We start from the raw sequence: 13557 nt of genomic DNA, 5'->3' as shown, positions 1-13557 counted from the left end.
CGCTTGATGGATCATCCTCTTTGGTCCTCAAGTGAAAGAAACCTTGACTAGGTGCGAAACTGATGGCAAGACCCTTTCTGCCGTCGGAGTCCGTTTTCTACTCCTTCTAGGCCTTACCCCAAAGGCCAGAAAGGTGGAAAGATGTGGTTCCGTAAACAATCTCAAGGGACTTCGCCTGACGACAGAGTCGCTTCCTGCCAGAGGCAGAGGCGGAATAACAATGGTAGACGCCGCCTAGGGGCAGGGGGTCCGCAGAACCAGGGCAATCGGAAGCCTTCCTGACCAGCCCTTTCAGCATCCCTGAGGTGTTGCCCGACTGCCCATCTTCGAGGCAGTCGGGGAAGATTGTCACTGTACCCAGAAGCCTGGCTATCCCTGACTCAAGACAAATGGGTACAGTCCATCATTTCAAGGCTATTCTATCCCCTTTCTTCGCATTCCAAATCAGTCAAAAATCCCTTCCAGATGTTCCACCCGCTCAAAGGGATCTAGCTGTTTTGGAGATTTCAAAACTGCTTGCAAAAGAGCAATTCAGCCAGTTCCAGCAGACCAGCAAGGATCCGAATCTACTCAAGGTTCTTTTAGTTACAAAGAAAACAGGGGACTGGAGACCAATTTTGGATCTCAGTGTCTTGAACAGATCAGCCAAGAAAACAAGATTTCGGATGGTCACGCTGCAATCCATCCTTCCCCTTTGGGCAAAGGAAACTGGATGTGCTCTATAGACCTTCAGGATGCACTATCACATAAAATGAACAGACGCTCCAGAAGATTCCTCCGCTTCAGGCTGGGAACCAGTCATTTTCAGTTCAGGGCCCTGCCCTTTGGTCTCACCACTGCCCCGGTGTTTACCAAATGCATGGCAGTGGTAGCTTCTCACCTGAGATGACAAGGATTCCAGGTGTTTCCATATTTGGACGACTGGCTCCTCACAGCTCCCACCAAGCATCTCCTTCTGATGGCCAGGGATTACACTTTTCGCTTGTCAAAAGCTGGGTATTTCAATAAATTGCGAAAAGTCTGTTTTGTCGCCTTGTCGCACTATTACCTACATAGGCAAATCTAGATACAGTAAACATGTCTGCGAGACTAACACATCAGAGAATAACAGACATTCACAAACTGGTATCACTCCTTTTCAACAACAACAGAATCAAAGCCAGGTTAGTTCTGAAAGTGTTGGGAATTATGGCAGCAGCCATACCTCTGCTTCCATTAGCCAGATTCCACATGCGGATCCTTCAATGGATGCTCTTTACTCAATGGTCATACCAGCAACTTCCAATGTCTCACACCATTATGATCACGCAAGCGTGCAAAAATCATCTCATGTGGTGGATGTCTTCCCCTCAGCTCTTGTTGGGAAGACCCTTTGTTCCACCTCCTCCGGTTGCTACTCTGACAACGGATGCCTCCCTGATCGGGTGGGGGGGGGACATTATCAGGGCAGGACGGTCCAGGGCACATGGCAACCAAACAAATGCCACTTGCACATAAATGTTCTGGAGATGAGAGCAGTGCTTTTAGCGTTGCAAGCCCTTCAAGACTCTCTTCCCTTGGGAACGATTGCAATCCAAACAGACAATATGTCTGTAGTGTGGTACATCAACAAACAAGGCGGAACCAGGTCATACCCCCTGTGTCGAGAAGCACTCAGACTGTGGCAATGGGCGATTTCTTCTCAGCGGTTTCTGATAGCAACGCACATCTCCGGAAAGTCCAATCAAATTGCGGACAAGTTGAGCAGAGCTATACTCATGCCTCACGAGTGGTCTCTGAAAGACTCTGTAGTGAGAGAAATTTTTCTCAAGTGGGGTCAGCCTTGCTGCGATCTTTTTGCTACTCCCCAAAACAGCAAGTGCAGAGAATATTTCACTCTATTCCCTTTACCAGGCCAACCCAGCAGAGACGCTCTAGTCCAAGTTTGGCCCCGGGACTTCTGTATGCATTTCCTCCTTCCCACTAATCTCTCAAGTGATACAGAAAGCTATCGCTCAGAAGGCCTCATTGATCCTCATTGCTCCTTACTGGCCTCGACAAGTGTGGTTCCCCTTTCTACATCGATTTCTTTTGGAGCGACCGTGGAATCTGGACCTAGTTCCAGATCTTTTGATCCATCAGTCGGGTCAGTTTCATCGCTCCCTCCCTCTCTGAACCTCACTGCTTGGTTCCTCCAGTTCCAACCTTAGCCAGGCTTCCTCAATTATCTCACTCTGTTAGAGATATTTTGATAGCTTCCCATAAATCTTCCACTGGAAGATTTATTTGAGTAAGTGGAAACGCTTCACATATTGGGCTCAAGGAAAGGACATAGATCCTTTCACTGCTTCCATCCAATTAGTCCTTGATTTTCTAGCTGAACTCTTCCATGCAGGTTCATCTCCTCTACACTTAAAGTTCAATTGGCAGCTATTTCTAACTTTCATGTGGGTATTTCTGAATCTGCCTTAATGTCCCACAAGCTTTGCAAAGCCTTTTTGAAAGGAGTTTTTCTTCTCAGACCTCCTATAAGAAACCCTCCTTCTCCTTGGGACCTAAATTTAGTTCTTGCTTCTTTGATTCTCCCCCCTTTCGAACCTGCAGTCTCCTGTTCTTTAAAATTATTATCATGGAAGACTCTTTTTCTGGTAGCTATTACATCAGCTAGAAGAGTTTCAGAGCTTCAAGCACTCAGCTGTCGTCCTCCTTATCTTTTGTTTCATAAGGACAGAGTATCCTTACGAACTAACCCGTCCTTTTTGCCTAAGGTGGTCTCGACGTCAAATCTAAATCAAAGCATTGATCTACCTGTTTTTTTTCCAGAATACTCCAATAGGTCTGAACAAAAATTACACTGCCTGGATGTTCACCGTCAATTGAGGTACTACTTGGATAGAACAAAACAGTTCAGGAAATCTGATCAGCTGTTTGTCTCCTATGCGGAAAGCAGAAAGGGACTTTCAGTTTCAAAGGTATCATTATCCAGATGGCTAACATCTTTGATTTCCCTTGTATATGAAATTAGACATCAAAAGCTGCCTGATAAACCTAAGGCCCATTCCACCAGAGCTTTGGCTACTTCTTTAGCCTTCCAAGATAGACTGCCTATTGACACCATTTGTGCAGCGGCTACTTGGGCTACTCCTCACACTTTCATTTCTCATTATAAGTTGGATTTAGCTTCTAGGCATAGAGCTAACTTTGGTTCCACTGTTCTCAGGAGTCTGTTCCGTTAGGCCACCCGGGACAAGGTGCTAGGGACGCGGTCCCATCCAGCAAGAATGAAGGCGAGATAGACAACTTAACATATAGAAGTTATGTTCTTACCATAACGTTCCATGTTAGTTGTCTTCTTCTCGCCTTCTTCTTGCGTCCCACCCTCCTTCCCCCTGGCCTGGACAGACCTAGAGGAGTTGTGATTGTGACCTCTCTTTCTACCACCTCTTTCTTAGACATATGCTATTATGCATATTTCCTGGTTCAGGATGTAGGTCACCCTTCTTCTTCCTGTTGTTAGAGGTGGACTCTGTTTACAGTTATACTGTTACTATTATAAGCTGGGGTTAGCTTACAAACGAGATCTGAGGTAACTCTCGCCTAGCATTGTGGGATATAAGGGGAGCCTTGAGCCGGTGGAACCAACTCTCGAGCTTTAGAGTGGCCGAGTCGGAGCCGAGGTCGGCTCCGAACCCATCCAGCAAGAAGAAGGCGAGAAGAAGACAACTAACATGGAACGTTATGGTAAGAACATAACTTCTATTTTTGTCACTTGGTTCATTATGGAGCCCATTACTTCTTGTGCTTTGCCCTTTGCAATTTTATTGTAGATCCTATGCATTTCTTCTCTCTCGATTTGACCCGAGCAGCATCTGACATTATTCTGTCTATGTAGCTATGGACCCTATGGAGGATATAGGTTTTGTTTTTACCAAGCCCTAATTTCATTAGTTAACTAGTTAATTTTATTTGTACCTGTTACTTCACTGGAGAGAGATTTTAAAAAAGGATTTATTTGCTGCTATTTCTAAGTCCAGTGGATGGACGAAAGCGCTTAACTTTCAGCGGTTATTATTTGTTATTTTTTTGTTAGTGATTTTACTGATTTGTTTGCCTGCTTCTGATGACTGACGACATTTACTGTTCTTAACTATGGATCACCTATTCCACCCATTGCCCTTCCTACTGATCTTGGAACTCGCTATCCTGCCTATAAGCATTCAAAGTTTGCAGCTGTGTTGACCAATGTACCTTCCAATGATCTTTCCACCTCTTTCCCCTTTTTTTCTTTTGTATCTGAAAGATTTTTTTTCCTGTTTCCCCATCCTAACTGCCAGAGCTTAAGTAGCTTTTGGCAGGTCTGTATTATATCATTGAGCGCTTAAAAAAGCGGACGATGAATAATCAACCCCATGTAAGCAAAAGCTTACAGTCTCGAAAGCTCAGAACAGCGATCCCCCCCCCCCCCGAGGGGAAAAAAAATCGCTGTTCCAAAAAAAAAAAAATTTGAAATACATAAAGTGGGGGCTTCTCCCCCCCCACACCCCCCTACTTAAATAGACCAACTCTGAGAGTGCACTACAGTGCCGAAAACGGCAAAGTAACGGAAGCGGCCAAGCAAATTCTTTCCCTGGGAACGAATTCACTTAAAAGCCGCTTTGCTATTTTGCCTTTTTGTTGTTTTAAGTTCAACCAAGTTATCTAATAGGAACCCGCTTTTGGCACATGTCTAAATTACATTAATTTTGTTCCCACTCTTCACTATCTTATCTTCCCATCCTTGCATTTTGTCTGCATTAACTCCTTTTCTCCATCCTTCTGATTTTTCTTTTCTTCATCCCTGTTTTTCTCAAGTTTTTTCATCATCTCCTAAGATTTATTTCTGCTTGCCATGATCTTTCTCTTGCCCATTCTTATATCCTGTCTGTTGTCTGTCATCCTTTCCCAGGCTTGACACCTCCTCCCATCCTCTACTGCAGTAAGTACTGTATTTACTATATTTCTCACAGTTTTCACTTCTTTAGCAATTAGACTTCATTGTCTTGGGCATTTCCTTTCTTTGACTCCACTAATTGTACTCTCAGTGTAGCGTCTTGCCCCTCCTTATTCTGGACCAGCTGTGGTATTTTAAACGTATCTTCATTTGAGCTCATTCTCTTGTGTTTCGCACATCCCTCCATCCTACCAGTTCTACGTTATGCTCATAGGAACCTTCTTTTCATTGTCATTACCCTTTTACTACTTGGTCACCTATCAACATCCTTTCTGCTAATGACCATAACTGTTCCTTCACATATTCTGACTTCTTCCAACTGGAAGGAGGTTCTTTGCCATTAACCAAACTGTTCCCCTCCATCTGTTCTTCCAGGAGAAGCTGTCTTTTACATCCACCTTATTCAGTTTGTCATACTCAGTAACAGTTGTCTGTTGCAAGGCTTAGAACTGCACTCCTGCTCTGTTTCTTATTCTGTCTGGCAGCTACACTACCCAATCCATTTATATTCTGTGATCCTATTTTTGTTTAAAAATCAGTGATAACTTAATACTTCCTCCATAAAACCCTTCCTGCCTCTTATTTTTCTTACTATTTTGTCTCTACTTTCTTTCCTGTCCATTTATCTTTATCGTTTTCACTCTGTGCCTGTCTACTAATTACCTTCAACTCATTCAGTAGCTCTCCTTAGATCACTGTTGCAATATTCCAAACTGTTGGGTTATCTTGCTAAATAACCTGGATGGCTGCCCAGGGTACCAAAGCCAAAAACCTTCCATAGAGCCATATGCCTGATGTATGACCTAAGCCTGCAGACGTATGAGCATGAAAACTTCCAAGTATCTCGCCAACAGCCCAAATGCAGGTCTTGCACGAGTCTGTTCTACATGTGGTCATTGCTGTCGTGTGCCTTCAGTGGTTCAGATAAGTGCCCCTCTGAGAAACCTTCCTAGAGTTTTTATTACAAGTTTTGGTGTCTCAGTACTATTAGATGTCAGCCAGAAAGGGAACGTGTGATTTGTAATAGGCAAATTCTTTATAAAGCTCTCCACATCCAGTGTCGCATTTGCTTAGGTGCAGAATGCAGTTATAAAAACGGCAGCATCTGTTAGTCATTTGTACGAAAAACAATACATACTTGTCTTTCCTCTCTTAAGGTACTGGGTCTCCAAATAAGTATTAAGTGTTTCACCCAAACTAAAATGGTAGATCCTTCTTTTCACACCCGATGCCCTGCTCATTCCAAAAATAGAATTCAAGAGGCTTTGTTCTGATCCTCTGACTGTCCATTTAGACTGACGTACCAGCTGAGTTTTGGAACCAGAGATGCATTTGACTGCTTTTTATGCTGTCGTTACTGTGACCCCATTCCTGCACATAGATATGAGTGATTTTACTGAAATTGGGAAGAAGGGAGAATGTTATCTTATCCTTTTGGAAGGATTTGAGGGTACTAGGGTTTTTTAATTGAGGTGCTTCACTCACAAGAAGAAACAAAACCAGAAATGTTTTTCTCAGACGTCCAAGGAAAAGAGTAGATAGAATTCTCCCAAGGCCTGTTTAAAGCCATTCGGGTTTTCAAACTGCCACCCTTTGTTCCTTCTGCCACTTGAAATCTTGAAACCTCCTCAAAGGAAAATGAGGCAGTCTGATTCAGATGAGTATTCCTGACCTACTCTTCCCAGATTTACTCCCCAGACCAAGTGGCCTCTGAGGACACCTTATCCATTGATTCTTCTGTAGAGAAAATCCCCATTTGGGGAAACCATGTCTGACGTGAAGCATTTTGAGTGGGAATCTAGATAAATTCTGATGTAACATCATTTTTTTGTGCAGTTTGCAAGAGGTGGGCACAGGTATGCCTATACCTGTTCCTGTACTGAAGGGTTTTCTGGATGCTTTTGCAGCCTCTTCCTTTGCTCCTGAATCTTAACCCCCAGGACCCAAAAGACCTGCTAGATTTTATAAAGTGCCTGAAGATTTAAAGTTCCTTTAAGAATCCTTTAGCAGATTTCTTCTGATTCTTTTTCTACTTCTCTGGACAAGCCCTCCAAGCTATTACCTGCTTTTTAAAGGTATACACCTCTTACACTCTGGGTTTCAGAGCTATGGATTACTGAAATCAAATGACAAAATACTGTCTATTCCAGCTAATTTGAATAAAAACTGCTTTCTCTGGATGAACCTGGCATTAGTCAGCAGGACATGGTCTGTGGTGGCTCAGGTTTCACAGATTGCTAGACACTGAATCAAGTGCAGTTATGACGCAGTGGAAGTCTCTTCGTGAACAGCTGCTAGAGTGGTCATTTAGATGGTACACAGGGTTTCGTTCACAGTCCATACCCAGGGACATTAAAGCTAAGCTCCTGAATTGGTCCCTGAAGCAGCAAACCTTTTTAGGGTCTTGCAAGAACAAAGTAAAATTATAAATGATTGCAGATGAATGTCGGTCATGTCGGTCTGTAGGTATCGGAGAAATTACATAGCCTGCTCTTGCAGTGACTCTAAACTTCAGCAGAAGGACAAGACGATGCCTAGTAAAATTTAAAGATAAATTGGACAATGAATCTAAGTCTGGGAGGCCTTCCTGTCAGACAAATCAACCTGACTATTCTTCCTGACCCCCCCTCCCCCTCAGTCCATCCCCCTCACTCTCAAACTCATCCAATCTTTTTAGAGCTGGCAACTCGTAACTTCAGACAAATGGGGCATTTCCATTATTCAGCAAAGTTACTGTATGAAGGAGATGCCAGCTTTCAAAGACACCCCCCTTTCAGGTAAACTTCTTGCCTCCTATCCTCAACCCTGCTACAAGGTACAGTAGAACTGGTTCCACAGCAGTACATAGGAAAAGAGTTTTATTTCTAGGCTTTTTCTAGTACCCAGAAAAGTATAATGGAGACCTATACTAGATTCGTCCTTTCTCAATGTCCCCTCATTGAAAATGTCACTCCACACTCTTGCCTTTCGATCCACAACCCCATTCGCCCTTCCTTCAGAAGATTTTCAGCTTGCTCATCACTCAGTTCTCTGCTTTACCCTTTGGATTCTCTGCAGCCCCCAAGGTATTTGCAAAGTGCCTGGCATCGGTCATCACTTTTTTCAGAACTCTAGAATTCAAATACTATACATTGATTAATTAGTAAGGAAAAAGTGGAGATGCTGTACAAGGATCTGCTCAGCTGGTGTCTACATTAACCAGAGTGTGAGGTTTGTGATCAACTTAGTCCATTATGAATCCTACCCAAACCTGGCCTTTCTATGTTGCAGACTGGACATGCAACTCATGCAGATGTTCTTCATGTTTCACTGTTGCAGTCATCACACTTGGGTTATCCTGCCAGGGGTAGCCCTCATTTGGCCCGAATACCAGAGGCTTGGTATTTCTGCATCGGTTGCTGTCGCTTCAGTACTGACAGGTCGTCAGAGGTATAAAAACAGGCAGCTGATGCCATTAGATCAGTCTTTCATGTCGAGGAGCCTGAAGCAGAAGCAGCTCACACGAGTGCCGGATGGCTACTACCTGAGTTTTCGTTTCCGAAATTGAATCCTCTTGAAGTCTTCTAAAGCTAAGTACCCCATTAGGGATCCTTTTTTCTTGCTCTAACAGATGTCAGAAAAAGTTCTTGCCTGTGGAAAGCAAATACCACACAGAGATTTCCATTCTTACTGCGTCACCTGTTTAGGCCCAGACCGCAACGTACCTCGCTGTTGGTTTTGTGCTTTGTTCAAAGCCCAAACTATTTGTCGTTGGGCCCTTAATGTAGCTAAAAACTTTCATTCTCGAGCTCCGTATTCCGGAATGGTTCAGTAAGCCATCCGACTACCGATGAGCTGAAAAAACATAAGGATAAAGACAGAGACCGCACAGGTCGAAAACTGCCGAAGAAGCTTCCGTTAAGCTAGTTGCCAGTTCGCCGATACTCAGTGAGGTGCTTTCACAGCCCCTGATGCCCGCTTCAATGGATTCGCAGGCCACTACCGAGAACCACTCGTATGCTGCAAGACTCTTCTTTGAGTACAGAACCTGCAGATGTCGCTACCTTGGATGGGGTCTGGAGCTGCTGTGCAGGCACCGGCTTCTGAGGAAGCTCTTCACACCACCGATATTTAGCATAATCAGACTACTTTTGCGTCGTCTTTCTAAAACTACTGAGCTTCTAAGGCCAAGAGTACAAGCTACGCCTAAAAAACCGGTGACCCAATCTAAGCGCCTGCTTCCTTACCACAATTTCAGATGCTTAAAATGGCAGAAGACCTGATCATGTTGATTAGAGGAAGCCAGCCTTACCCTGCTAAAAGAAAGACTTGTCCCCAGCAGCTTTATCTGGCCAAGAGTCAGACTCTGAGGTTTCTGATTATGAAGACATGCCCTTATCTGCCTATGAGGATTCAGATGCAGAGGAATCCATTCCTTCTGCCTCCCCTGAAAAGGATTTTTCTTTTGGTGAAACCCTACATACATTGAGAGCATTTCCACTGGGTATGCCAGGATTATCCTCCATCCATAAAGAGACTCTGGGAATTTATAGATCTACCACAGCACAGATCCTTGGCTATCCCTACAGTTCTGGATGTTGTGGATGACGTCTTTATGGAATCCAATCTAACTCCTGATACTTTACTCCCTGCTCCAAGGAAACCTGACTGGTACTACAGAGTCCCTGACTCACAAGTTTCTCTTCAAAAATCCTACTGCTGACCCAGAGGTCATCTCCCAAGGACCTAAAGGAATAAAAGCAACTACAGCTAAGAATCCCACCCCCTCGGACCAGGATTAGCGAGCTTTAGACAGATGGGGTAAAAAAGTATACACCTCTGGAACTCTCGCCATTAGAGCATTAAATTGTTAGTTCCACATGCTGTAATACCAGCTACATACTGTGGAACATATTAAGCAAAAATTATCTACCTTTCCTGACTCTGCAGAAAATAAAGAATTACAGGAGCTTATGCATTCTGCAAGCCAAGTCAGTAAGCATACCCTGCAGTGTGGGTTTGATGCCCTAGAAGCATCTTGCAGGGCAGTAGCCACGGGTTCTGTACTTAGAAGGCATGCCTGGTTTAAGGAGCAGACCTTGCCAGACTATGTCAAATCAAAATTATTGGATGCTCCTCTGAACAAGGACAATCTGGCACCAAAGCAGAAGAGGTTTTAAAAAAGATGGAAGAAAAGGCAGTCTATGCAGACAGGCAAAGATGCAAGTGCAGCCTCCAAGATTTAGTAGGTATTGCCGATCAAAACATTGGTCCTTTCCAGTACCCTCAAGGACATCTCAAACTAAAACCAGGGGAAACAGACCCACCAGATTAGTCTCAAGGTATGCACAGATCAATGGAGTACCTCCACTTCTAAAGCAGGGAGTGCTAAGCCACCCCCTTACGGAAAGAATTCACAATGACTTCTCACCTTCACCCCTCACCTCTGCCCAGTTGCTCATGCCCCTAGGAGGAAAACTTGCCCACCATGCAAAAACTGGACGTCCATCACCAACGATCGATGGATCATCAACATAGTATTCCAGGGGTACAAATTTTATTATCACATGCTGCCAACCCCAAAAGGGTTCCCAGATCTTCTTCCAGACCAGTGGGCAGAGGCACAAAAACCAAGTTCAGTCCCTGCTTTCCATAAGGGCAATTCAGCCTGTTCCTGCAGAACAGATAGGCCAAGGTTATTATAGACTTTTCCTGGTACCCAGAAAAGAGGGCACTTAGCAACCAATATTAGATCTATCCATTCTAAGTACCTTCCTGGTGGTACCAAAATTCAAAATGCTCACCCTACTGCAGCTTCTCCCCTATGCTGTACAAAGATGTCTGGTTAGCCACCCTAGACCTAAAGGAAGCCTATCTGCACATCCCAGTAGGGGACTCCTGCAGGAAATATCTACATTTCAGGGCAGGATCTATGCATTATCAGTTCTCTGCACTTCCCTTTGGCTTATCCACTGCTCCCAGAGTTTTCACAAAACGCCTGGCTCCAGCCATTGCCTATTGCAGACAGCAAAATATTCATATTTACCCCTACTTGGACGATTGCCTAATTCAGGCAGACAGGAAAAGCTGTTGCAGCACCTGACATTTGTAAAGGACCTTCTAACCTCCCTGGGCTATACTATCAACGAAAAGAAATCCAGACTAGTCTCTAGTCAAAAAAATTGCATTCCTGGGAGCAAACTTGGACACAGCATCCCAGATGGCATTCCTTACTCCAGAAAAACAAGCCTGTTTGACATGCTACTTCCCTCAAATGGCCACCAGAACCCAGCTATCTGCAAGGAAAATCCTGCAGGCTCTAGGGTTCATGGTCTCCTGCAGTCTACTAATTCCATATGCCAGACTGCATATGAGGAAACTTCAGTGGTACTTAAGTCTTTGTTGCCAACTTTCCCAGGACCTGGAAACAATCATACCTATGATACCTTGTCTAAGGAAAGTTCCTTTGGTGGGCAGCAGCATGCAACGACAACAAGGGGCTTTCCTTTACACAACCATATGCCACCCAGACCCTAACCAGACGCATCAGATTATGCCTGGGGTGCACACCTGGACAGCAGGTGCATTCAGGGCCACTGGAGCCCAAATCAAATTCATCTGCACATCAGCCAAAAAGAGATGCTAGCTGCTCAGCATGCTCTGACAGCTTTCAGGGCCCGTACTAATCAAAACTGACAACACCACAGTGATGTGACGTATAAACACGTGGGGGGGGGGGTCCACTCTTACCCACTCTGCAGGCTAGCCATGACCCTGTAGAATATGGTCTCAGCCGTGCATATTCACCTGCAAGCTCAAGTCCTGCCAGGCAAACAAAATTCTCTGGCAGACAACTTGAGCAGAAATATCCTAGACCCACACAAGTGGCAATTAAACCACAACACCTTCAGCCTTGTGACCCAGAAATGGGGGTATTCCGAATGTGGACCTATTTGCCTTCCCCTACAACCACCAGCTCAGCAAATTCTGCACCAGGGTACTTCACAGCAAGGCCTGGAAAGTGGATGCCCTATCCTTCCAGTGGGCAAACCTCTCAATCTATGTATTTCCCTCTCTACCTCTTACAAGAGTATTACTCAAGATAAGGGAGGAAAGACCAAGGGCAATCCTGATTGCCCCAGACTGGCCACGCCAGCACTGGTACCCACTACTGCGCAGTCTGTCACCATTGCTTCCATGGCACCTACCCCAAATCCCTACTCTCCTGACTCAGCAGGAGGGACAGTTCTTGCATCAAGAGTTAGAGACCCTAAACCTTGCAGCCTGGCTTATCCCTCGACTTCTCCTCCAGTGGCCAGCCTAAGCAAGCAGGTACTGGATGTCATACGTGAAGCCAGATGAGCCAGTGCAAGGAAGTCCTATGCGGATAAGTGGAAAAGGTATTGTTCCTGGATTTACACTAAAGGAGCGGATACAGTACAGCACTCCTTGCCTCTCATCCTGGATTACCTAGCAGACCTACTCCACAGATGTCACTCCTTCTCCATTAAGCTCCATGCCTCTGCCATCTCTGCTCATTATATCACTGAGCCACCTCTCTTCTCTCACCCTCTCATCAAGCAGTTCATGAGAGGGGCTAACAACTTAAGGCCACCAAGAAGAGCCCCCCACCCCTGCTTGGGACCTTAACCTTGTGTCGGAAAAGCTCACGCTACCCACCTTTGAGCCTTGCAGCATCAGCAGAGTTAAAATTCCTCTCTTGGAAAATAGCCTTACTTCTGGCCATCACCTCAGCTAGAAGCATTTATGGCTGTGGAACCCTTCATTATTTTTCATGCTGACAGGGTCTCCCTCAGGACTAACCCAAATTTCATGCCTAAAGTGGTATCCATTGTGGCTCTCAACCAATCTGTCCATTTGTCCACCTTTTTCCCTAATCCTCAAAATAAGGGGGAAAGGATCCTACACTTTCTAGATGTGCACAGACTGATCAGATTCTACCTTGATGGGACTAAGCCCTTTAGGAAATATGACCAGTTAATAGCTTTGCACCAGGGGCAGAGGGCAAGGCCATATCAAAACCATTTCCAAATGGATAGCACACTGTATCAATTTCTGTTACAAACACCATGGGAAACCACCCCCTCAGGGAGTCAGAATGCATTCTTGTAGGGCAACTTCAACCTCTACAGCCTTTCTCAGAAGAGTCCCTGTCAGGGACACTCTGGAAGCTGCTACTTGGAGTTCTGTTCATACCTTCAACAAGCATTACCACCTGCCTATCTTTTCCAAATCCAGGGCGGCCTTTTCAACAGCAGTCCTGCAGGGCATACTAGCCAGCCCCAACTCTTCTTGCCTGCCTCCACCCATTCTTCAGCTTTGGGAATCAACGAAAGTGTGATGACTGCAACAGTGAAATACGGAGAAAATAGTACTATTGTGTACACTTACCATAAATGTTAGTGTATTCACTGTTGCAGTCCTGGTTTCGCACCCTCCAGCTCCCTTGTGTCTCTCTCTCTCGCTCTCTCTCCCTCTCTCTCTCCCTCTCCCTCTCTCTCTCTCTCTCCCTCTCTCTCTCTCTCTCTCTCTCTCTCTCTCTCTCCCTCTCTGTGTGTCTCTCTCTCTCTCTCTCTCTCTCTCTGTGT

The 13557-nt window shown here is 45.0% G+C and overlaps 1 protein-coding gene across 1 annotated transcript in view; it reads left to right on the top strand.

Annotated features, from left to right (window-relative positions):
* The window catches only part of CBL (Cbl proto-oncogene), a 1233699-nt gene that overhangs the window by 279445 nt on the left and 940697 nt on the right, over nt 1-13557 (top strand). The gene's annotated exons all lie outside the window — the stretch shown is intronic.

This window comes from Protopterus annectens, chromosome 8.part0, assembly GCF_019279795.1.
Source record: "Protopterus annectens isolate FY-2018-M chromosome 8.part0, PAN1.0, whole genome shotgun sequence".
NCBI classification, from domain to species: domain Eukaryota; kingdom Metazoa; phylum Chordata; order Ceratodontiformes; family Protopteridae; genus Protopterus; species Protopterus annectens.
This window is presented reverse-complemented; position numbering and strand designations above follow the sequence as displayed.